Raw genomic sequence first — 25,977 nt, 5'->3', positions numbered from 1 at the left:
CACAACGAAACTATTGTTGGCCGTGGTCACTGCGTAGATATCGATGAATGCTTGTCTCCGAAATGTGACAGTGTCACTGAGGTAACTATATGGAATGTTATTTACGTCTGTGCGCATCCAGAGTCGATACTAGTATAGTTCAGTCATTGTGTCGTATATGGTGTGGACACAAGCAAATCTCACGGCTCAGTGAAAAGGGTCCACGCCACACTTTACGTTTGGTCGAAGGCTATTTGACCGTAATTTGTAACTGGCTTGGCGAATATTAAATTTGATAAAAGGGGTATCAGTCGAAAGCTCCTGCTGTACTGCTTATGAAAATATAAATTTTGGTCCGCTTGTGGTCCAGGAATATCCCGATATCAGCCTCGAATGTTGACTTGTAAATGAGTTTGGTATTATGACGCAACCATGCCATCTGAGCAGCTCAGGAACAAGTGCGAGAGCATAGTGACCTTGGCGAGAGTGTGAATGCTCGATCGGTTTCGCAACAATGGCCAATGCCCTTGCGGTTTGCTCTGCTTCTCTCCTGCTCCCAGACGGCATGGCTGCGACACAATGCCAAACTTCGTTACAATGCAACATTCGAGACTGATTTGAGGGGTGCCAGGACCACGAGCGGAATAAAATCCATATATTGGTAATTAATACAGCGGTAGATTTAGATTCATACCCGTTTTATCAAATTTAAAGCACGACAAGCCGGTCAAAAATCACCGTCAAATTGCCTTTGACTTAATGGGAAGTGTGACGTGGACCAATATCCCTGAGCCGTGAGATTTACATGTGTCCACACGGGGCCTACGAAAATCGTAGGCCCCGAACCACGCCATATAGGACACTATGGTTCAGGTGAACCGAACCTACACAGAATGTGTATTGACCATCTTCTGATATTTTCCCAGATCTAGATGGTCTACGCCAGAGGTCTCAAACTCAAATGTGCTCCCGGGCCAATATCAAGTTTTTGATGACGCCGCGGGCCGCAGTATCAATAATAGGGATATTCAATGTATAATTTCCAAGTAGGCCTTATTAGAAGGAAGCTTGCGGACATGCATTCCGCAAGCATAGTGAAAATATAATTTGCTAATGTACTATATTAACGCTTGACACGGAAAAAATCACATTTTCAAATATTGATATAACATTGTTTTTTGCAGGGCATAATTTGTTAAAATAATGAGTTATAAACATCATGTGTGAGGAGGCATCATGACGTTGTCAAACTGTCGGGTTATAATATTGCAATGGACCTTTGACGTGCCACAATTTTATGTAGAATATTTTAAAATCCACTGAAGATTGATCTGATATCAGAGCATTTGAGCGGTGTAGCCTAATCCTGATTTTGATGTAGTCGTGATAAGTATGCTATTGTTACTGTCATTGACAAAGTCAAATTAAATCAGCATTAGATTTTGCCTTCGATTTATTATCGGAACGTGTCAATAACAACTTAAACATAATCATTATTGAGCCATAGTAATAGCATTATTTCTTAACTTTAGCGATCGTATCCCTCGTGCTTCCAATAAGATTTCTTGTAGCCCCTGTTCATTTTCAACACAATTTCCAACGGTAGGGCCTAGATACCTACCTATATTAAAATCAGAAAGCACATTCACATAAAATCGCGCGTATAGCGCGAAGACCATTTTCCAGTTGAATAAATTGGCCAAGAAATATTCCACAGCATATAGGCCTAATTCCACAATGCATCTCGTATCCCCTGATTTGGTGCTTCGTACCCCGAAGGGGTCTACGGACCCTGGTTAAGAACCCCTGGAATAGAAACGCCCAATCGCCGATGAATTCATTGGTGTTATAGCTGTGGAGCGTACTACTAACTTACTCGTCACCAATAATAATATGGATAATGAGAAGAAAAAAAACAGTAGTATTATCATCGCTGGTTGATGATAACCGTGACGTCTTCCTGTCCAAAGTAATCATCCTCTCCTCAAATAATTCTCCGTATTCGGTGAAAACGATCTAATTGTCTCTCTCACTATCACTTCATATTGTTCTATGACAAGAAGGGGTCTCATGGGATACTATAAAAGACAAGCAAATGACTAATGTGCTTTATAAGCTCATTCGGTTACCATTTGGGTTCCCTGAAGCCCGCAAAGTTTCTAGCACATGAAAAACTCGAGTATCAAAGCTTACGCGAAGGATCAGAAATTATTTTTCAGCTCATAAATACTATTCATCGGCGCAGCCCATTCCATTGCAATCAGCACCATTTTGATGCTCTGGATTCGTCAGTGTCATATAGAGAAATATTAAAACACTGGGCTGCTGAAGGATGTAATAGCTGTCTCTGTGGATGAGATTTCGGGAATGACCAATTTGCTATCAATAATCCAGGCAGAGACATCGGTATGTCCTGCTTTACTGGGATAGGTCACATCAATGCCAACATATCATGAATTTTGCTCGCAACCAGTCCCAGACCCATCTAGTCACCGTCTACTATGAACTACTTGGCTAAAAGCTACACGATGTCTAAGCGGCAATTCTGTTATTTCACATAAGTGTTGACTGTTAATACTATGATTTATGTGCTCGAAAACTTTGCAAGCACCCTCATTAGTCATCTGGGTGTCTTTCAATACCAAATCAAACCTCAAGCACAATTGAAAGCATCGGTGTTCTACTAAAATGAATGCGAAAACCATTAAATGGTTGTCACCGAATATCGCGAATGACATGAAATGATAATAACAATAACTTTTGATTGAAGGAAAAATTGTGATGTTTATAATGAAGCAAAGGCGATTTTCATCGAGCACCCTATCGATACATGACCTGAGTTTAGTACATATAATGAAGGATCAAATATAATTCAATCAGAAAGAGCATTCAATGCACGAGGACTCTTTGATACAAAATTCCGGTCCCGGCTACAGGATGCCACAGTTGATGCATTGTGCTTTATAAGAAAGGTGTTGCAAAAGCAGTGAACATTGAATTTGCGTGGTTTTTCTCGTATTCGCTCGTACCGCGCATGTAGGTATAGGTACTCTACAATAACATGGTGTAATGATTTTGCGATCCGTTTTTCATGCAGACCTCATGAAATCGATTATCTCACTTAGCAGTTATTATCCGGTTAACCGGTTAGATAAATTCCAAATATCCGGAAATATCCGTTATCCGGATAGTGAAAATTATTGATATCCGAACCAACCCTTATCAGAATGCAATGTGAAGAATACAGCCACAAACTTCATTTGAATTCCGTGAAATCTACACTGGGGCCGACAAAATGTTCTTTTAGATATTTCCTATCACTTGATAAATATATTCACTTTACCCATCTTCTACCTGCTTTTCAGTTCATTTCCTCCTCGTGGTCGTCAATTTCAGTGTGTAAAACTGTCAAGTACTCTGTTCGGATATCATCTCGCCATCCTTCCAACGTGGCTATTTATATGAATCTGACTACAATATCCAGCAGCTTATCCAGGGGTGGGCAAACTACGGCCCGCGGGCCGCATGCATCCGCAACACCGTTCTGTGCGGCCCGCGAGAGTCTTAAGAAACTTATTAAAAATATTGATCAAATTCGTACTTAAAATAGAATTAGGGCATGGATTTGATTAAACGTTTCCTTAGTATATATCACCGTGATAATTTTAACACAGTGATTCTCAAACTGGGGGGTAGGCCTCATGTGAGGCGTGAAAGCATCTGGGGGAGGGGGGGCGAAGCTGAGCTCTTTTTTTCGCGCACGGCGCGATTTACTTCCCATTCATGATTATTGCTCTGTATTTGGTCTGAATTTCATATTTAAAAATCTCTCATTCAAAGTCGCAACCTTCCATGCCATCTAACTACCCGTTAGGTTTGCTAGCATGACGATAAGATAGATAGGTTTGCTAGCATGACGATAAGATAGATATGACGACAAGGGGGGCGCGAAATCTTTCACCATCATAATAGGGGGGCGTGTCTTTAAAAGTTTGAGAACCACTGTTCCAAGGCAAATACTTCCTATATTATTTTTTATGTTTAATTTCTTTCGCGACCATGCATTTTGAAAGGTTTCAACTGCTACGCATCAGTGAAATCCTGAACCAGATTGACATAATTCGGATCACGAGTGTGATTTCAGATTGGTCACTCCAGTTTTAATTATTTCAATGATGTGCTTATAAAAAACGATTCGCGCTCGTCTTAGGTAGATTCGTGCTCTGTATGCGTAGGATATGGGTATTTATATTTCATCTACACATGGTAGAAGCGTGTTAGAAGCTAACATGGTTATAATGTCAGCATTGTGTGTCCTGGAACTGAACCAAAAGTCGAATTAGTAAATCTATGAACAGATGGCTGCTCACAGATTTAAATTTCAATCCTGTTCTAAGAATCGGGACAACTGACTTCCATCTCTATAGTTTTGACAAATTGGTTATTGAGGTCGACCAGCCTATGAAATCTTGCTACTGTTTCTGACGCATGTACGATATCATCAAAGCAATGTTTGGTTTGCTTTAAATATACAGATATCTCCTTGTACTCACATACTCCCAATTTTGTATAGTGCGGCCCGCGAATGGATTCAGATGTTGAATGCGGCCCGCTGGCTCAAAAGTTTGCCCACACCTGAGCTAATCCATGTCACATGTTTTTTTGTCAACTGGTGTTGTCTACACCCAAACTACACCATACATGTCATTGTCAAGACAGAAACGCGTGGGACAGACATCCCTGCTTCTTCAGGCATACCTGGAACACGATTTTTATCATATCGGAGAGACGAAATTCGCCACCCTCAATACTGTTATTTGAAAAAATGACCGAAATTTCAATTTGCCTGACCTCGGCATACTCGTTGAAATTGAGTCAATTTGGTGTGCAACGTAACCTGGCGGTAACGGTAACGAAGCGGTTGCCTGACGATTTGACAAACTAAGCCTATAAAATTGGATTTTTTTAAGATCACTTGTGATCACGCATTTCAAAATTTTGGAATGCATGTATTCAGTAAATGGGAACAATCACTATGCGGTAACATTTGTTACTTTCTTCCCAACACAATCGCCTCACTACATTCCCTCTTTACAAGGACCATATAGTTGTATAAATAGGCCCCCTACCCCAATTTTTTGTTTTGCCAACATGAAGCATAATATTGGATACGTTATTCATAGACATGCATCAACACATTCGGCGGATATGAGTGTGTATGCAAAGACGGTTTTGATCTATATATCGATGAAGACGAAGATATCAATTATCTTCTCTGTGCACCACAGTGATGAGCACCGGAGCGGAGTCGGAGTGGATCCGGAGCGGAGTTTTGCCAATTTTGTGATACCCGGAGTGGAGTCGGAGTTTACAACAAATATTTTTCCGGAGTTTTACGGAGTATTGTAAGTTTTGCCGCCGATATCTTTCGATAGCTTTGACCAGAAGACACTATTGATTAAAAACCAAAACACAGACAGTTGACACCTTGTAAAGTTGTAATATGACGGGTAACATGCAAAAATGATTGCCAAGTGCATAAAAATCAGCCATCTGCACTGCAATTGGGGACTGGAGAGTAACCTAGTGATCTAGCAAGGCATTTCCGTTGAGCAGTGTCTGTAGTTCACAAACTTGAAGGCACCCAATATCATTCGCAGTGCATCATTTGCTCCCTGCCTTGAGATGCAGTCTTTGAATCCACTGCTGAATGTCACCATATTATGAGATAAGATCTCCAGAATCTTCCAGTTCCACGTTGCTATCATTGCAGTCTTCTATAGTCACATTACATTCCTCCTTGCGTATTTGTTTCGTGACTAATTTTCATGCTACCCCAGTAATTGTGCGAAACATTTACAATCAGCAGCATACAGCGGGGCTTCCTTATGGTACAGCCTTCAGCTACCCTGATTCTTCCAGAAAGTTCATGATTATAACGGAGTATATCCCATTATCCTGATGACCTTCAACATAGTAATAGGTCCATTTTGTGAAAATGTATTCTCAACGTTGGTATCAGTTGAAACAAGATAATATCCGATACCACTTTTGTGATAATGATAACTTTTCGCAACTTTCATCGTACTTGCAATTTACAGTGAGAGATATCGATAATAAGTGTTACATCAATATCACCTTTATATCTGTGAGAAATATACATACAACAAGCAAGTATCTGGATGGAAACAATAATAACTTATGCAATGTGTTACATGATTTAATGATTGCATTTCTGAACAGCCACACTAAATAACTACAAACATCTGCTCTGCTCTGCTCGCATCAATTCAACTACGCTTCCTTCAATATTGATTGACGTAGTCAGTCATCCAGAACTCTTCTGAATTTTCGTCACGTAATGTTTGGTTTGATTGAGAAATGACTTTGATGTGATAAGAAAAATCAGCACCGCAATCAAGTTTCTGCTGCTGGTCTGTCTCAGACTCCAAATTCCAGATATCATGTATCAGCTTCAAAATTGGAAGTCACTAGTCATTTAGTCAACTCCAAGGAGCGTCGATCGGTGCGTCAGTGATGCATCATGTATGTTTAGTGCAGTGCAGTTCCATCAACTGTTTCATGGCGATGCGGAACTCAATTTACTGAAACCTGTGATGTGATTGTCGATTTCAGTGGTGTTAGTGGTAGTTAGTTCGAACTGACTGGTCTTCCTTCGTCGTTTTAATATAATGGCTGAAGCACCGTCGACGTCAAGTGGGTTACTCACAAAGACGCAAAAAAAGAGTGACGTGTGGAAGGATTTCACTCTGGTGCTGCATGATAATAACGGCCAGTATACCGGGTTTGCGAGCTGTCAAAATTGCAATGTTCAGCTAAAGCATCACAAGTTGACAAGTGGTACGTCGCATCTTCGAAGACATATCGAAGCGTGTAAGAAGAATTGATCGCAGTTGAAGAAAGTTCCTTTCTTCCAACAAAAAAGTAAGCAAGAAATCAAAGGAGAAGGTGATCATGGGGAACACTGATCGCCGGGTGGAGAATACCGAAGAAGTGCCGGTTTGCCGTGGTGTTGTGCAGAAGACGTTTTGCCATCCAGATTTACGGTGAAACGTAAGTTGGATGAGGAGGCTTTTTCTTTGAAGCAGAAGCTGTCAGAGGAACTAAGAGTTGCTATCAAGTGTTATGGGCTGGCTGGCATCACAGATATGTGGACCGATCTAAAGGGTCGCAGTTCTATTAGCTTGACTGTCCATTTTGTTGGAGAGAACTTGACTCTCAGAAGTAATGTTGCGACTGTTCGGCAATTCACGGATACTAAAAAACTGGTATGAATATCAGACAGGCTATCGAAAACATCGATTGGGATTCTTCGACAATGGTCTGAATATGTTTCGGAGACTGGACAAGATTCTCCGGGTTATCTCGGAGTCTGGGATTGAGATCCCCGGAGTCGGAGGGACTTTGCCTCAGAGGCCAAAGTTGTCGGAGGGACTCGGAGTCTCGAAAAGCAGACTCCGCTCATCACTGGTGCACCACCATTTGGTGAGTCATGAATTCACATATTTTGCAGCCAGAAAATATACCTACACCGCAATTTCGAATTATCCATTCAATATCAAGTTATAGTATTTTATTTAAATCCCGTTTTCGTTTTGTCTTCCTGCATGGTTTTCATGATAACCGTTGTCGGGTAGTAAGTTTTTTCATTTCGACAACTCTGCTAGCTGGGCAGAAATGAGCACTGATGTTGACCGAGTACGAGCTCCCATATAATAATCGCATTCTATTTTCAAGATAATATGATACAGTCTAGTTTTCCAATACAGGAACGAATGGAATGGATTATTTTCAACCCCGTATGAAAACAAAATACACGGTTATTTCGAAGATTCCAATATTCGACCTCCTTAACGACGATATCGCCAGAAAGCTCTTAGAGCAGCACTAGAATATACATGCAATCACGCTGTACTTGTCCAGTAGGGTGGGGTGAAAATGACTTTTTTAAATCGAAAAAAGGGGGTTCTTAAATCGCAGCAAGTTACCCGAAACTTCAATAAAAATTGAATATATAGGGGATTGCCCCCATTTTCCAGCCGCAAACCTCCCAATTTTTGCACTCGAGGGGGTAAATTTGCATATCTCGGCATCTACTGGTCGTAGAGTCTGAGCTCCCCGTAGCCCCAACGCATCTGACTATGTAGTTACTCTCGCCGTTTACCCGCGTTTTTACTGTTTTTGGCTATAACTAGTTTTGTGTTCACAACAGAGAAAACTTCCTACTTAGGACTTCTATAAACATGATGTTTCTGCAGCTTTTGAGCTATATCTCATGACTCTACGACCGGCGGATAACGAGATATGTAGATTTACCCCTTCGCGCGCAGAAATCGGGGGAATGTCTGCTGGAAAACTGTTATTGGAAGTTTCAGGTCATTTGTCGGGATTTTTGAACCCACTTTTTTCGATTAAAAAAAGTCATTTTCACTCCGTCCTAATGTCCAGCTTGGGGGTGGCGAGATAGCGCAGTGGTATAATCCGCGGCTTCGACACCAATGGGTTGCGGGTTCGAGTCCGACCGAGGTCGACTTCAGAATTTCTATACCTTATACGTGTTGGAGGTTTATCTAGGCTCCTCCTCCTCCTCGCCATCTCATCCACGTAAGCGGTGTCTTACAAAAAGCTTAGAAGTTGGCCGTGCTATAAGCCTGCAGTTACGGAAAATAATGAAGAATATCGCCCTGGTGTAAATGACCATAGTAGTCGATAAACATCATGAATACCTTAAAACCAACCAACCAATTTCCAGGTAGTCGCCGTGTAATTCTACCAAGGCCCCGTTAGTTAGACACTTAAGCGCGGCGCGGCGCGTTATGTTTTTAATGAAGACCACAATACTTTGCCCAATTATTCGCTTTTTAATTCAAAACACCACAAGATTTCTATACACTGACTTGAAAGGCAGCAGTCGCAACGACTTGAATCGATCCCAGTCAAACATCCACACTATAGCCATCATAATAAAGCAGAAAATGAAAAAGATAAGCCATGCTACACTGTTAAAAATATTCTATGTCAAATTACTGGTCTGGTCCTGGCAGCAGTTTTACGACTCTGAGACCGGTAAATTTGAAAAATATTTTCCCGTAAATAATATTGACCGTAATTTATTTTTACAAAGACTGATTGTTAAAATTTTTACGGAAAATTGCCGTTACCTGACGTAACGGAAAACGGCTGTAATACCAAGTTACTGGTCTGGTCCAGTGCAGCAGTTTTACACTGATGAGACCAGTAAATTCGAAATAACTCTCCCCGTAATATGATTTTACACATGCTGAACGTAGGAAATTTTACTGAAAATTTCCGTAACTAAAGGTAACAGAAATCTGCTGTAATATCAATATACTCGTCTGGTCCCTTGCAGCAGTTTTACGTTCCTGAGACCAGTAAATTTGAATCAGGTTTATTTGGTGCGGGAACACGTAAAATAAAGTAAGCGTGGATAATGACGAAAATCCAGTCTTTCTTGTGGAGATCATCAGTCAGCAACTGCCTGAATGAAGAAGGCTTCATCAAAACTTCAGCAGCAGTTGAAGGACTGTACTTTCGGCCATGCTCTTTTGTAGGTTCTTCTATAATCTAAACAAAGATTATGCAGTCTTTATCACAGTTACAATTTGGAAACTTTGAGACGCTATAGTATGACATACTGCGACGTATCATATTCTTGTCAATTTCTCGAATAATGATGACCTAGGATAGCGGTGTCGAACATATGGCCCGCAGACCGAATGCAGCATGCGAAGCAATTCTGCGTAGTTTGAAAAACCTCTGTAGAACCCAGCCCATTTTCTAACAAATGTTGAGATATTATTGTAACAAATACTTTCCGCAAGGCCACAAATGTCAAGATCATAGACCGTGGTATAATTATCCGACAGTGGTGTTATGGTTTTACTCCAGTCATCATCAGGAAGAAGTTGGTGATACTGACATCCAATTCCCAAAACTCCAAAAAGTGCACAGCGAGTTCATATATTTATGAAGAAATGAGCCAAAAAGTAGTTATTCGTGAAGCGAAAAAAACTGTTATATGCAGGTCGCATGGAGAATATAATAGTTATAAAAAATACAATTCAAATATATTTGGTCGCACTGCTGTATCACTTCTACTCAAAGGCCCCAGACAGACAGAGAACCCCGAATGACGATTAATAATTAGCCAAATTCTAACGTCTGCGTTTACAATTAAATCACTTGTGTACCTCAAAGCGCACACCCGGTACGATGAGTTAACGGCCCAGATTACGAATAAAATAAAGGGAGCGTACAAATATGTCAGCTTATTCCGTCGTTAGAGTCAGTGTTTTAGCGGTTGAATTCAAACGATCAATCTTTGAAGTTTTGCCAAAATTCCGTTGTTTGCGAGTAAAGGTGCTGCTAGAATATATCCATATGATATGATCGTGAATGTTGTGTAATATACCAAAATGTATACAGGATTGATAATAAACTATTCAAGTGAAAAGTAAGGGCGGGCGTTTTGATGTACCGTAATATTTTGGAATGATTTGACTGATCCGGCCCGCGAGCGGTTTGAAAGTTTGAATCCGGCCAGCGATGCAAGTTGAGTTTGATACCCCTGGCCTAGGATTTCGTACCTGAATCATCTTTTCCAGCGTGATTGCAAACTTTTCTTGCAATATTCCTTTGCATCGCACGTCCAATGTATTTCGCACGGCACTGTGCTAGAAGCGAGAGGCGAAATGATCCCTTTCTATCACATAAGCATTCGACGTCACGATTCATAATGCCATAACGCTTCCATTTTCGTGTAGTTCAATGTCAGAAAATGTAATATATTCTTATAAGCCATAGCTTCTGTTCACCATTAAACTGAAACGAAAATACATACGTCTTCAGAAACAGGACTGAGAATAACTTGCCTGGTTTGAGCTCGGATACTGCTATACCTACAATATCTGCTATCAACACCTGCAATATTCTAAAGCTAGAGTTAAGCTGTGGCTTCGAAACCCTCAATATCTTACAGCAACGCGTCTTGTTATTATCCAATACGAAAACATCGCGTCGATATAATATCTATCTCAGTCGCACGTGCTCAGTCTCCGATATGTCTGACGTCTGACGCCGCTATGTCTGGAATATGTATGACGTCACAATGTACTGTTCGCTCGAGCAGCTACGAATTCATGATCAAACAATCAATATGGCCATTCGCAGGAAAAAGGTAAAGGACGTATACTACTCTCGTCGCAATGGCAAAGGAGCATGGCGGCTAAACACCATCTCCAGTGTCTCGATATATAGTTTGCATCATACATGCGTTAAGGAGTCTACAATGGTGGCAGAGCTGGTCCAACAGATAATTAAACAAAATATCATACCTGCAGTAAAACTACATAACATACCAAATTCGCTTGGCATGCTACTATTGCTAGACCTTGATGTCTCAAAGGATACTATTTATAAAGCGATATAAACGATGGTATCTGCAATGCCCAAATGTTCGGATACCATTCACCGATTAGCATTCAACACGACCATCGATGTCGTAATTTGCTTGATGATTGAAACATGATGTAATGACGAAAATCACATATATATGTCCATAAGACCGTAAGCGTGTAAAATGATCGAATTGTAAGTGCAATATGTTTCATATAATGATTATCCAGTAAATCGCTTTTACGAATGCAAAAGTAAATCCGGAATACTGATTATCCAGTAAATTGCTTTTACAAATCCAAAAGTAAATCTGAAATACTGGTTATCCCGTAAATTGCGTCTACGAATTTAATCTGTAATTTTTTTACCCTCTAAAAACAAGTAAATTTACTGTTGACGTGCCCGTATATTAATTTAACGGGCATTTACCGTTAATTTAACTGACGGGACAAATTTACCGGTATAATTTGGGTAAATCTACGAATATTTCTAAGAGTGTAATTGCTATAGCTAGATTGTTGAAAATTAAATGAAGGGTATATGGCACGCGGATCATTTACATTGAACCAATACTGAAAAGTTGTTATGATCAAATTGTCATTTATTGATGCGACATATCTGACGCTGCATTTAGAAATGGTACCGCCACTTGTCGTTGGCGAAAATGGAAACAGCCGAAATACGGAATTGATAGAACCAACGGTGCTATCATTAGGTGGCGATGACAGCAGACCCGATGAACTTGCTCATGACTGTCCGATGTGCCTGAGCACTTTTCCGAAGAGTAGTCAGTACGACGACGTTTTCTGTCCGAGATATAACGGTAACCATGTACTTCTCACAAATTTTTCTGAGTGCGATTGTGTTTATTTCTGTTCACTGCGCATATTCAAGACCCGCATCAAAATTTTGAATATAGCTATGTATCGTAGACGTGGTTAGTATAATGAACTGGTGGGAGAACTGTCTCTAGCTTCCTGAACATATTAGAAGTACATCGTGTTTGCGCGGCGACAGTCTGTGAGTGGCTTCATCGGAAACCTTAATATATGATCTGATACGCTCAAGTCACTATCATGAAGGTATATAAAGGCTTGGAAATTAAAGAAAGTATTTTGAAATGACTAAATGTATATCTGCTTAACCCCACGTTACCGACAGCACCCTACCATTTGATTCAACACACCTACGCTTGGGGTAGAGTGTCCACTGTCAACCTTCTTGTTTTCACGCACCCTTTCTCAACCGTCACGGATCCCCCAAGGTTTAGTTCAAATTCAACTCTATTATAGTGCAGCCGTCATCTGTCTTCTGCAAACATCAACTGTAGGCTCCTCCTCGTCAACCACATTGCCATAGCTCTGTTTTGAAAAGACTTGATTGTTGGTGAACCGAGTCAAGAAAGCCGGCAACAAAGTTAAAGTTTCAGACGCACGGTAAACGAGAGAGACTGGGCTTGGATGCGCGCGAGTGTGGAAGTTGCCCGAAAGATTACGAACACAAAGCTCCTGAACATTGTAAAGTCATTGCCGTGGAGCGGTTGCCCGACAGATGAGCATGCGACACAATGGAAAACGACAGTTCAGCATGGAACACATCAGCATGCGTCACTTCAGCATGTGACTGTATAACCCAAAAACTTACCCTAGCCCGAAACATAGTCTAACCTAACCTAACCTAGCCTAACCTAACCTAAAGCCTAACCCTAACCCAACCATAAATCCAACCCTAACCTACCCCTAACCCGTAATTTAACCCACATGCTCATGTGTCGCATGCCAAATTGTCGCATGCCGAAGTCTCGCATGCTGTAATGTCGCATGCTCATATGTCCACGGACCCCGTGGAGCACATCACCTTAATAGGCGATAAGCACCACGTACGCCTGAAATAAACAATAAAATGTAGGTGTGATAAACAGCAACAAAATGACCTTTATTGAATTTTCTTGTAGAAATTGGAAAGAAATTTAGTATTTCAAAGTGAATTCTGTAGATGTGATTTTTAAATACGCGGTCGTGTCCTGAAAATCCGCGTGGTCCATTGGACCTGAACTAGAGTCGAAAATCCATTAATCTCCACAAATATATGTGGTGGTGACTGGAATAATAACGCGTAACGATTCAGACGATACCTTTGGTATTATCACAACATATAGCCTATGGATGGCGCCAATATTACGTGCAGCCTAGTCATTATTATCCAGCAGGTCACCTTGAAGTTATTCTTGAATAGCGGTTATGTGTAATGGTTTGAAAATTATCAGTGGCAGCACTTACCACCAGTTAAGGTCTTGTGTGACTCGAGGAAAAATCATTAAAACGGCATTCAGATGGATACTACTGGATAAAACAAATTCAGCAGCAGTGGGCGATAGGGCGGGGTTAGATAACACATCAAACGGATTAAAATAAATGTTAAGCCTAGTGCTCTCGTCGCGCAGAAATCTGCAATGAAACTGATAACCCGGACATACAATAACGTGCATAACAGAAGAAAATGTATTTTTGTAAACAAATTTATTTCAAAGCTCCAACAAAGCATCTCTAAAAAACAATATGTTTGTATCAGTAGACTGTTGTCAATTCGATTTACAATCGCGATTAAAATATGTCTGCACAGTAGAATATTTCGCCTCAGACGGCTATTCTGTTCACGTGATTGCTTGCTGATTTTTTTAGCAGTTATTAAACGAAACTGCTTCGTGATTGATCTAAATACAAATAAAAATACAAATTATACTGTAAAGTGTGTAAACCATTTTGTAAATTTGGAGGCTTCGATCACTCCCTGAAAATGCTCGGTGGACCCCGTTGAAAACCACCTTACTAGAAAGTCTTGATTGCCACACTGACCCCACGCAATCGTTAGGAATCGGCAAAATATGCGGTTTCTGATTGCAATGTTCACATTACCAAATGTTGCCATGAAATTTTCAGTATTTGTTGCAAACAAGATATCGAAACGCTCGTTCGACTTGCGACCAATCGTGAGGTATGGGAGCGTTTCAAGCGCTAGATTGATTCCCAATGTGACGGTGGTGATCGATGAAACCTGTGAATGCAATGTATTGGATCGTAAGTAAAACAGCTTCTTCATATAATTTTTGATGATTTCGATCCCGTTTATTAGCAATTTTATCAGTTTTATCGGTTGCTTGCTATAGCCAGGGCCGTAACAGCACTTCGTCAGCCCCCCCCCAAAAACTTTGGTCTTGGGCCCCCCATAGGGTTATAGGCAAAACTTCTGGGGGGCTTCGTCCCCCAGACCCCCCTCCGGCGATACCCTCTTGAACGATATTTATCATATTGTTAGGAGTTTGTGTAGAGAATCAGCTGTTGTCGCCTAAGCGCGCGAAGCGCGGAAAATTTCTAGAAGTCATGAATGAATCGGCCAGTATGATCGGGAATTGCATATATATTGTTATCAGTTTTTTTTCTTCTGCTCACGTAATCAGATTTGCCGGTAGAGCTGAGTGACGTGTGTTTGAAAAGATAAGACGGCTCAATATTAATTAAACATCTTCGGGCGTATACCCATTGGCAGGAACGAAACTGTAGCTCGCCAGGCCCCCAAAACGTGGGTCTTGGGCTCCCATAGGGTGTAAAACGACCCCCCCCCATCACGTTGTTCGCGTTTGTCACGAAATCATTTGTACTGTATCGTGAGGCAGCGCCAAGCGCGAAAATTTTCGATAATTTATAATAAAATCGGTCAATCAGATCGGCGACTGCATATATATTATGCTATCAATTTATTGTCCTCTCTACTCACGTAATTAGATTCACCGGTAGAGCCGAGTGAAGTGTCTTGAAAACGGGAGGGCCCGTAAATAATAATTAAACATCTTCGGCGGGCGGACCCGTTGATATGACTTCGTTAGATGATGTTATTTCGCAGTGGCGGCTCGTGACAATATCGGGTGGTGGGGCAAGGGCTGCGAGCGACTTTTACCAACATGACGTCACAATGGCGTTTTCCAATGTAAAACAGTAACTTTATGGTCACATGAATTTCCCAACAACAGTGATTTTAACGTAGGTGCAGCGAGAGGTTTGCCGATGAGCCGTGACTTGAAGTGAGGTAAAAAATGTTTTAATCATGTTTTTTAAATCAAAGGATTATTTTACAAAATGTACGTGAACTAAGAATCGTCCCTGTGCCACGAATCAATTATCAGGTCATCCTTAGTAGCATGCGTTATGATTTCATGGTAGAGTTAGAGATTTTGCAGATCGATAGGCCCTAATTTTTCTAAGCCCGTCCGAGAGTGTTTCGTACACGATCCTGGTGTGTTACGACCACTGAGCTGGTGGTTACGACCAGGTGATGGGCAACCAAAACGGAGGCACCCGGCGTACGATTGGATCAATGGACTGGACAACTTAGACCTCTAATTTTCGCTCAAAAGGCAACTGCGTAAACTACGTACGGAGCAAAGATTCAATACGATTCATTTTCGCACTTGACTTGACCTAACTAATTCCAATGACTAGAACTCGACAGATTAAGTAAGCCTAACTGGAAAGGTCAACGAGTTCGGACACATACGCAATTGTTATCTCATAGATTGGGCCTGTCATATTGAATCCAGATGATCAATTTGAATGGTCTTTGAAGAACTAAGGACAGCAGCCTCGGAACTTCGGTCTCGGAACAATTGGACATTTTGGCCTTGAAACTGGAGACTGTGACACAACACATACGGCTTACTGTCTATAAGTCTGCTGCGAAATCGTCGTTGGAAAATATATTAATCAATAAATACATGAATGAAAGCCGCAAACTTAGTATACTGTTACAAGAAATCATCAAGAAGTAGCAAAGGCCTACGCAGTCTCATACATAACCTATTCCGGCATGGTACACTGTCAAAATCAATACAAACAAACGAACACCGAACGGCTTTTGCGTAAATCTGTTAGCGATAAATGAAGAGTCAGCTCTCACGTGACTTCGGAAACGAAATTACCACCAACATAGTTCAGTGACAAACTTAAAACTTGTTTGTTACAGCGGTCGATACTACCATTAAGACTTACCGTGCCAAACTGCCAAATGTCATGACCGATCTCGGTATGCAACATCGTCAAAATCAATGGAGACCAATACTGGCTTTTGAGTAAAATCTGTTTGCTGTACAATGTACAATTGTACATGACACACTATACTTCGGAAACGAAATTACTACCCTTATCTTTAAGTAGCAAGCCTGAAACTTGGAGTAGTGTTAAATACTACCTTCACGACATATCATACCAAGTTTTAAGAATTATCATGGTGCAAAACACCGTCAAAATCGACCTATACCAGCAAAGGTCGACTCAACGCATATTACGGTAACCGAGTTCAGATATAGATGCGATTGTTACATCACACCTGAAGGGCAACCAGGCATATTCGCCCCGGTTGCTCGGCCATTTTACGAATAGGAGAGAGTAAATCACCGTTTCTTTATTGTGCGCGGCTTTGAGAGAATAGATAGTGAAAGCTTGTTATGAGCGCTACCGGGGCAAGCCCCGGCTAGGCATTTACAAAGCGAAAACACAGAAGAGAATTCGATTTTCGCAGATACTTCGCTATGGGCATTTGCAAGCGAAAGCACAAGAAGAACGCGGGTTTCGCTGTGATCTCGGTATATATTGAGCGCTGTGCGTCTATAAATGGTTAAATTGTTATTGAACAGAATTTTAGGTGGGGCAATGCCCCAGTTGCCCTATAGGATGAGCCGCCACTGTTATTTCGTGACTTCCAGTCTGCTATGACAAAAAATATAGAATCGCTCAAACGTGAGCTTCTAAACTAAGAGACGCACTCGATTTCAAATTGGTATTTCTTCACTGGCATAAAATTTTTACCACCGGGATGGTATTTGTCTTGTGAGATTCAAATTGCAAAGACAGCAACATTCGGCGCCAGTCATTTTGCTGCCCATGGACAATTAAACCTATATGTATTTCGTATATATAACCAAGTCTTCGGTCAGCATAAGGGCATAGACCTTTTCGGCCAAGGTTTTCTCGCTGCCGATCGTTCTGGCACACTTCTTGGAGTCGCATGTTATATAGCCCAAAACTTGATTGTATGTCTTGGTAGGTCGTGGCGCGGTAATGTCCCTATACCCAATAATACAGACAAATGGCTACTTGAATTCGCGCGCAGCGCGAAAAAATTTTGAAAAAATTGCATAAATTTTGAAAAAAGACTCTATGATTTATGCTAATTCACGAAATAATTTTGGGCCCCCTTCGAGCTCGGGCCCCCGCCAATTGGGGGGTTTGGGGTGCGGCAGTTACGGTGCTGGCTATAGCTGTCGACCTGACGGTGATTTCGAGGGTTCCAGTCACTCTATATCGTATATATTAGACAATTAAGGTTGCATTTAAAACAAACGGTGCTTATAACACTTTGTTTAAAACATGTTGTAAAGATTGTTTTAAACAAATGCCTTTTTGAAAAAGCAATTTTTTTTTCAAACGTTGTCTAATTATGCCATAATTGTACGTCCGAAAAAACATATGATAAGACTTTACGGACAATTTGTACCCAAAATAGTCGACGTATATGACGTGGGGTGGGTGGAACCCTTGAAATCGTCGTCGGTTCAACAGTTTTTGCACGTATATATACAATATCGGTACGGAATGAGTTTTCTGATGATGATGACCGCTAACCTTAAAAATGCTGCATAATGATGTTGTCCTGGTTAAAGATATTTTTGGTCTGTTTATGACAGTGATCGGAAGCCCATTTCGTCGAAGGAGCCATGTTTAGCCTATATCTTCAATTGCCAATGTCAAATCACTGTGACGTCATAATTAAATAATCGTGACGTCATAGCTAAACAAAAAAAAACATTAAAAAATGTTTTAAACAAGGGCATCGTTTTAAACATGTTTGTTATAAATTGATTTTTTGTTTCAAATGCAACCGCACTCATGTTACATATTTTTCGGATGCATTTACACAGTTGGCATGATTATGGCATTTTTTACTAACACTGTCGGGGCTGTTTTCGAAGCATTTACAGCATATCTCGAACCATGGCTACGCCTGCTTCAATTTGCTATTTGCTTATCTTTAGCTGTATTTCTAAATGACGACTAATTTATGATTCAATGAATTATAATACCGCAACATTGTGACAACCTTGATCGACCAAAGATGTGTGTGATAGCGGGGGAGATAGCGTAGTGGTGACGATAAGCGCCCACTAAGCAGGCGGACCCGGTTCGATTCCCGTCGGAGGTATGGGTGAATAAATCAGGGTTGTAGCCAAGTCACAAAAGACTCCGAGCCCCAATTCAATCTCAATTGTTTCGGTCTTGGCCATCTGAGTCTCGAGTCATATGACTTGGTTAGATTCATGCGCAGTGACTCGAGTCGGGTCGAGTCGAGTCATTTCCGTAGTTTGAGAAAATGACTCGAGTCGAGTCATCAGAAAATCGTGATTCGACTCATTCGAGTCATTACAATTACAACCCAGGAATAAATACGCGATTAATGTATCGATTCTGCAATCTGGCCGGTTAAGTACTTCATTTTCCCATATCTGGCCCGCCGACCGGAGAAGTTGCCCGCCCCGGGGTTAAGATATGCCGCTTTGTCGTTTCAGAAAACTAGCTGATAGTTTCTACCGGACATGACATTATCACAAAAGACGATGGAAGCCGGCATATTTCAATCGTCAACTCTGTCGTTACGATCAAGCGGGCCTGGAAAAAAGTACAAAGCCACGAATGTCCCGATTCAGAAGTCTGATTACGTGGCGTCATGATTTCAGTTGTTATCTTGACTTTATTTCAAATAGATTTTCACGTGTAGCAAACCTATAAAATGCATATCAAGTGGTGAAGTTTGCCACTGGCTCTGGCTCTCTCTCTCTCTCTCTCTCTGTCGTGTTCCCTTGTCGCCTGGTCTATACTCAAGATAAAATGTATTTGCCTATGCGTCGGAGTTTTCACTAGATTCATGTCCTACGTGAATACCAAAACCAAGAACATTTATGGTGATTTGGTGATCTGGTATATTCCGCGTCCGGCGGTCAGTCATTCCTGTTTAGGTGATTTGTCGTCGAAACCTTTTGGAGCATTCTAATGATTGAGTGTGACCGGTAGCCTTGTCAATATTGGTAGTCATTGTTATAGTGCACACAAGTAGCTTACCAACTGAGGTAATAACTATTCTCTATATTCGCGTATAAACAGCTATTATCATGACATGATAAAGTTACTACAAATGAATTCAGAAATCGAAAATGCAGACTTACTACAAATGAATTCAGAAATCGAAAATGCAGACAAGTAGCCCACTCAAGTACCGTGAGTATTTTGAAGTAGTAGATTGCGTCCAAGAGTCACAGACCGCCTACTATTAGTGTATTACGGATGACGAAGATGCAAGACTTCGGGAGCCCCATATCTTCGCTGAGTGTCAGAGACAAAAATCGACCACATTACATTCAACTCTTAATACATTGATTTCTGGTAGGAAAAATGAAGTGGGCAATCGCCTGGCCATCAACAGATCTTTAAAACAGCGGTTCCCAGCCTGTGGTACGCGTACCACTATGGTACGCGAAGGTCTTCCAGGTGGTACGCGAGTAGATTCTGTCTTTTTCGATCGAGGGGAGTTATTAGTTCAGGTGAGGTTGATTTTGAGTTTTTTGAAGCCGTCGTCTCACGCTATTCCATAGCTGCTAATTGTCCCTTATGCGTGGGAATGCGAGCAAGGATTTTCGGCGCTTCTTCGATATACGCCCGAGATTCAACAGTGTTCCCCATGACACCCCGAATTTATGTTCCCCATGAACACGTTACAAATATGCCGTGTTTCACCTGGTTGTCAGTTATGCTGCACACGAAACTCGATATTTGGACGTCAGGGCCTCTGAGAGGGGGAGTTAGCGTAGTGATTGAATCAGCTGCCCCCGACGCAGGCACAACCGTTTCGATTCTCGCCAGCAATACATTCTCAAGTGTCGAGCATTCATCTCGACGTCAGGGCCTCTGAGAGGGGGGCCTAGTCGCCAGGGTTGTAATGACTCGAATCACGATTTTTTTGTGACTCGACTTGACTCGAGTCATTTTCTATAAATGGAAAAATGACTCGACTCGATTCGAGTCAATATTTGGATTGACTCGACTTGTACTCGAGTCATTGCGCATGATTGGTCGATCACGCACAATGCGACCAGATCAACAGCGATCGATGCGGCGGAGCATTTCTTTGTATCTTTATCTTAATGATCGCGAGCGCGATTTCGTCCGAATGACGACGCAGGGTTGTAATGACTCGAGTCATGACTCGACTCGAGTCAGACTGAAGTCACGTTTTTTTTTGTGACTCGACTTGACTCGAGTCATTTTCTTGAAATGGGGAACGTGTATCCAGTGGATCCAGTGGATGTGGATTATTCTAAGGCCATGCCGCCTAAACATATATTAGAATCTCCTTTCCACTTTAGTATTTTTCAAGTGTAACTCATTGATTTGATCTGCTGTCTGTGAAAACACACAATACCCTCCGTCGATGTGCTCGTAATAAAAACTGAATGCTTTTATTAGTGAAATATCAGACTGACAAGACAGATATTTGATTTAAAGTTTTAAGATTAGTAACGTTATCGTATTGGCGGCCTGTCTCGTCTATCTGTAGCATCGGTATATGAGGCCAGGAACTGTCTGTTATCTGCCTAACTAAATAAACTTGTGCCAAGAATATGAGAGGGACAAAATAAGCATGTTTGGCCACCAAGGAATTCGATATCACCCAAGCAGGATTGAAAACATAAGTTGAACATGACTTCAATACTGTGACTTGGACTCGACTCGAGTCATAACACTATGACTCGGACTTGACCCTTAAAACGGTGACTTGGACTCGGACCCGAGTCGGTGATGAATTGAAAATGACTCGACTCGACTCGAGTCAAAACCAAAAAAGTCAGATTGACTCGTGACTCGGAACCACGTGACTTGGTTACAACCCTGTGACGATACGACGAGAGGGCGATGGTTGCTGTGGTTGTCGTGCTGACATGTCGTGCTGGACTCGAGTCCAAGTCACAGTATTGAAGTCATGTTCAACTAATGTTTTCAATCCTGCTTGGGTGATATCGAATTCCGATGCTACAAATAGACAAGACAGGCCGCCAATATACTAAAGACGCTGATTTCGTTGGTCAGGCAGCATGTGCATTTATATGACCAATCGACAAAGCAGTGTTGGGATCAAGTCACTACCTTCGAGTCACGAGTCATTTCGAGTCATTGCACATTTTGACTCGAGTCAAGTCAAGTCAATCGATTTTCGAAGATGACTCGAGTCAAGTCAAGTCAGTCGATTTTTGGGGGTGACTCGAGTCAAGTCGAGTCAAGTGAAGTCAAGTCACGAGTCAAGTCACAATTCAAGTCAAATTGCCTTTTCGAGGTATGAGGCGTGATTATGTCATTGTATTTTGCTAGCTGTCTGAAACACAGATTGAGTGGTCATTGATTTTGAACCGATGAACGAATATAGAATTAAATATACACCCAAGTAAGGCGCTGTATCACCCAGATACAAGTAGAACTAATAAACTACGTAAGTAATTGCACAGCCTCAGTTTATAGTTACCAGCCAAAATAGAGAAACGAATTGATAAGATGCAATACGTTACCCTTTTGCATATTGATATGGTACAATACGACCCTGCGCCAATGGTTGACGACCAATGTTCCCTCTAATTTTTCACGAGTCTGCGCAAATACGCCAACTCACTGCGCAGGCCCTTGGACAACAGTGCGCAACCAGGCCCCCCATAGGGTGATAAACCGAACTTCAGGGGGGCTTCGCCCCCCAGACCCCCCTCGGGCTGCACGCTTTCCCCCGCTACTAATCATCTGTGTATGGTATTCGTTTAGTGGGCGTTCCAACTAAACGCGCGAAGCGCTAAAATTTTCTATAATTCATGATCAAATCGGTCAATATCACCGAGAAATGCATATATTTTAATCCTGTCTCTGCTCACGTAATCACATTTACAGGTAAAGCTGATCGAGTGAGATGTGTTAGTAGTATAATTGCTCGCTCGTGAAGCGTAAAATACCGGAAGTCAAGAATGTTGCATTTCGAAGCCAGAAACGCAGCATTTTGAGCTAGCTAGCAGTCGAAAATCAGCCTATGGAGCTTCGGAAAAGCGTCATTGTGGTGCTTCATGGACGTGCATATGTATTTCGTGGAACTAATTACACTGTATATCAGTGATTCCCAAGTGCGGCCCTGAGGGCCGCATGCGGCCCCCAGAGAGCCTTCTTGCGGCCCCCAAAATATATTAGGAAATCGACTATTGACAAAAATAAAATACATATTTATAAAATACTCTTGCTTGACTTGACCTCTGTGGTTTTTAACACTAGAACGATCAAGTGGCTTTTTTGACGCATTTTCATTTTTGAAGAGCTGGCATTCAATCAAATCTTACGCTGTTCGGCTGAAACTTCTTGACTTTTATTTATTTTATGTAGGCCACCTTACCCATGATTTTCATCACTCATCTAGTACAAATAAAAAAGTTATACACAGAACTACCTAGAACTACCGAGTGGCTTTTTTGACGCATTACACTTTTTCTACCTTCAGGCATCGCAGTTTCATATTCTTGAAAGTGGTTATGTATCTGATAAACGCAGAAAACCCGTTTGTAACAACAGAACTTTGTTAATATCGACTCGGTCTAACTGTGTTAGCAACAACATCCCTTGTAATAGAAGGCCCTGGATCTTCCTCGTTCCAAGTCACCAAAGCTCTGTAATATTATATTTCTGAAGCTCAGCGTGTTACAGGACATGAAATTTGAAATGTACCATTAGACCAAGCCGACATCTGTATTGTCCATACTAATATACTAGGGTTGTACAAGGGCAAAGGGCCTTTGCTCCGGTCTACGAGATGGATCTTCGGGGGGAGAGTGAGCTGAATCTAGTGAATTGAATGCATATGAGGACTGAGGGCATGGGTGCATTATGTTTAGTCAGGCCCTCTCGAAGAACAGATTTATGGAAGTCATGAGCTTTCCATTGACATAAGGAGTAAAAAAAGGTGTGGATTCGATAAAGATAATATGGTTTTCGTTCATTACATGGTCGAAATGCCAGCAAATAATTGGGGTAAAATGTCAGATGGTGGACGCTGCTGCTACCAAGTATCTGTACAAGGGCGTCCCATATTTAGGCAAGGATAGGACAGGACACCTCTTCCATAATCTATACATTTGCCAAGCATAGTAATGTGAAGAGTCTGATGTAATCCATCTCGAAACAATGTTACGTGAATGTGGCTGTATACGCTTGGAGAAGCAAACGAAGTCCCAGTTGACACTATTGTCAAAAGTTGCTTGAAGCTACCCAGGACCAGAAGGAACACAGGCAGCTTCATGTAGCCACACTTTTCAAAGCTATCATCTTGTTGATAAGCGTAACGGCCAGATGCCAGTGTAGAGATCGAATTTGTACACATATATATTGAGTTCACTGCAACCTGAGGTAACTGTTTCCTTCAGAAACAACACAAACAAGAAACCAGTGACGGTTAAATGTTATAACGAAACAAAACCAGAGGGATATTATTGGTCAGGTTGCAAGGCAGTATTCTATGAGGGTACCAACAAGTCGACGATGGTCCGTGCATGTTTTCTTAGAATGTGAATGATCGTCTACTTGCCAAAATGCCGATACTCTAAAAATATGCAAATCGACGATTAGTTGCAAAATTGAATTATGCAAATCTTATCTGATAAGCTTTATGATATGTCAGCAATAACCAACAATGATGATATGGCTAAAGCGGATCTGGAGCCTAATCTAAATTTTTAAAGAACGTGCTCAAATAACAAATGCGCACCAGAGCAACACTTATATGTTACACCAAAAAACGGCGATTTGTTTTATAAGTGTTGACCTAAGGTGTATGTAAAATATTGCAAGTAGCTATGAGCGCAATAAACAATGGTTTCTGATGCCGTTTGTTGAGATTTGTGCTGATTTTTAGCTCCGGTAAATGCATTTAATCGATAAAGATTCACCATGCGTCAAAAAAGCCACATGGTAGTTCTAGGTAGTTCGAAGTTCCGGTAGTTCTAGTGTTAAATCACACTAACATGTAACTTACAAATGGCAATACATATGTATGAACACTTATGATGATATCAAATATCCTCAATTACAATGAGTAATCTTCCAACATGCAATAGAATCACAAGATATCTAAGACGTGGGATACGACGCACTGCCTATACTAGGCTTACCATATTTTGGAAATCTAAAAAGAGGACACTTTTTCAGAAATTTGCAACTTGCAAAACCGGAGTAGAATTCTCAAAAAACGGTGAATTTTTCCCACTTTGTGATCGGTTGAATAAATAAAAAAAATAAAAAAAAAGTCTTTTTTTCGCTCAGAGCTAAAATCACCGTTTTTCACTCCGAAATACCCGCCGGAGCGTCACTTCTGTGCTAATTTGCGGCATATCACTCGCAGTTTGCTCTAAATCTTGCCTAAATTTTCAAAAAAGAGGACAAAATCTCAAAAAAGAGGACAAAAGGGCGTCCTCCGAGGACACTTTCAAAAAAGTCAAAAAAGAGGACAAATCCTCTTAAAAGAGGACGTATGGTAAGCCTACTTATACAGGCGACATGACGGAATGCCATCCACGGTCTTCTTGAAATGACGGGGGGGGGGGTCCGTTATTGTAGCTCGACTTCCAGGAAAATGTTGTTGTAAACAGAGTTGTAAACAACATTGCTATTCGGTAGCAGTTATCCTTAAAATACTACCAGATTTTCAATATCTGTATTCTCATTATACGTATTGCATCTTTTAACACAGCTTGTATTTCTCTTACACTCAACGCAGTTTAGTACCATGTTTCTAACTTTCTGTAATCGTTGCTGCTGTCCGGTGTAATGAAATCTGTCATGTCTGGATGCTGAACAGTTCGAGATTGAAATTGTAACTCTGCAAAATAACCTCCACCTCAAAGTGGTGTATGCGCACTGCGCAGCAGCTATGAACCAGTGTTGGGATCAAGTCACTACCTTCGAGTCACGAGTCATTGCGCATTTTGACTCGAGTCAAGTCGAGTCAATCGATTTTCAGAGGTGACTCGAGTCAAGTCAAGTCACTCAATTTTTGGAGGTGACTCGAGTCAAGTCAAGTCAAGTCACGAGTCAAGTCACAATTCAAGTCAAGTTGCCTTTTCGATGTATGAGGCATGATTACGTCATTGCATTTTGCTAGCTGTCTGAAATACAGATTGAGTGGTCGTTGATTTTGAACCAGTGAACGAAGATAGAGTTAAATGTAGGCGCTGTATCGCTCACATATACGTAGAACTGCTAAACTACGTAAGTGATTGCATAGCCTCAAGTTATATAGTTACCAGCCAAAATAGAGAATAGAGAAACGAATTGATAAGATGCAATACATTAACCATTTCATAATCAACTGATTTGCGCTGTCTATTTCACATTTTGCACCCACTTCACTGCTCCACACAAGGTGTAAACTCGAGTAAACATATTTATT

The 25,977-nt window shown here is 41.2% G+C and overlaps 2 long non-coding RNA genes across 2 annotated transcripts in view; both read right to left on the bottom strand.

Annotated features, from left to right (window-relative positions):
* The window catches only part of LOC145448464 (uncharacterized), a 459,562-nt gene that overhangs the window by 392,043 nt on the left and 41,542 nt on the right, over positions 1-25,977 (bottom strand). The window lies entirely within an intron of this gene.
* On the bottom strand, positions 9,394-10,988 carry LOC145447882 (uncharacterized). The gene is made up of 2 exons (XR_013917741.1): positions 10,608-10,988; positions 9,394-9,585 (listed from the first exon to the last, which is right to left on the bottom strand). It is a non-coding gene; the product is annotated as an uncharacterized LOC145447882 (long non-coding RNA).

This window comes from Botryllus schlosseri, chromosome 10, assembly GCF_051294905.1.
Source record: "Botryllus schlosseri isolate E-star chromosome 10, Bs_hap1, whole genome shotgun sequence".
Lineage (NCBI taxonomy): Eukaryota > Metazoa > Chordata > Ascidiacea > Stolidobranchia > Styelidae > Botryllus > Botryllus schlosseri.
The sequence above is the reverse complement of the archived record's forward strand: the minus strand, read 5'-3'. Positions and strand labels throughout refer to the sequence as shown.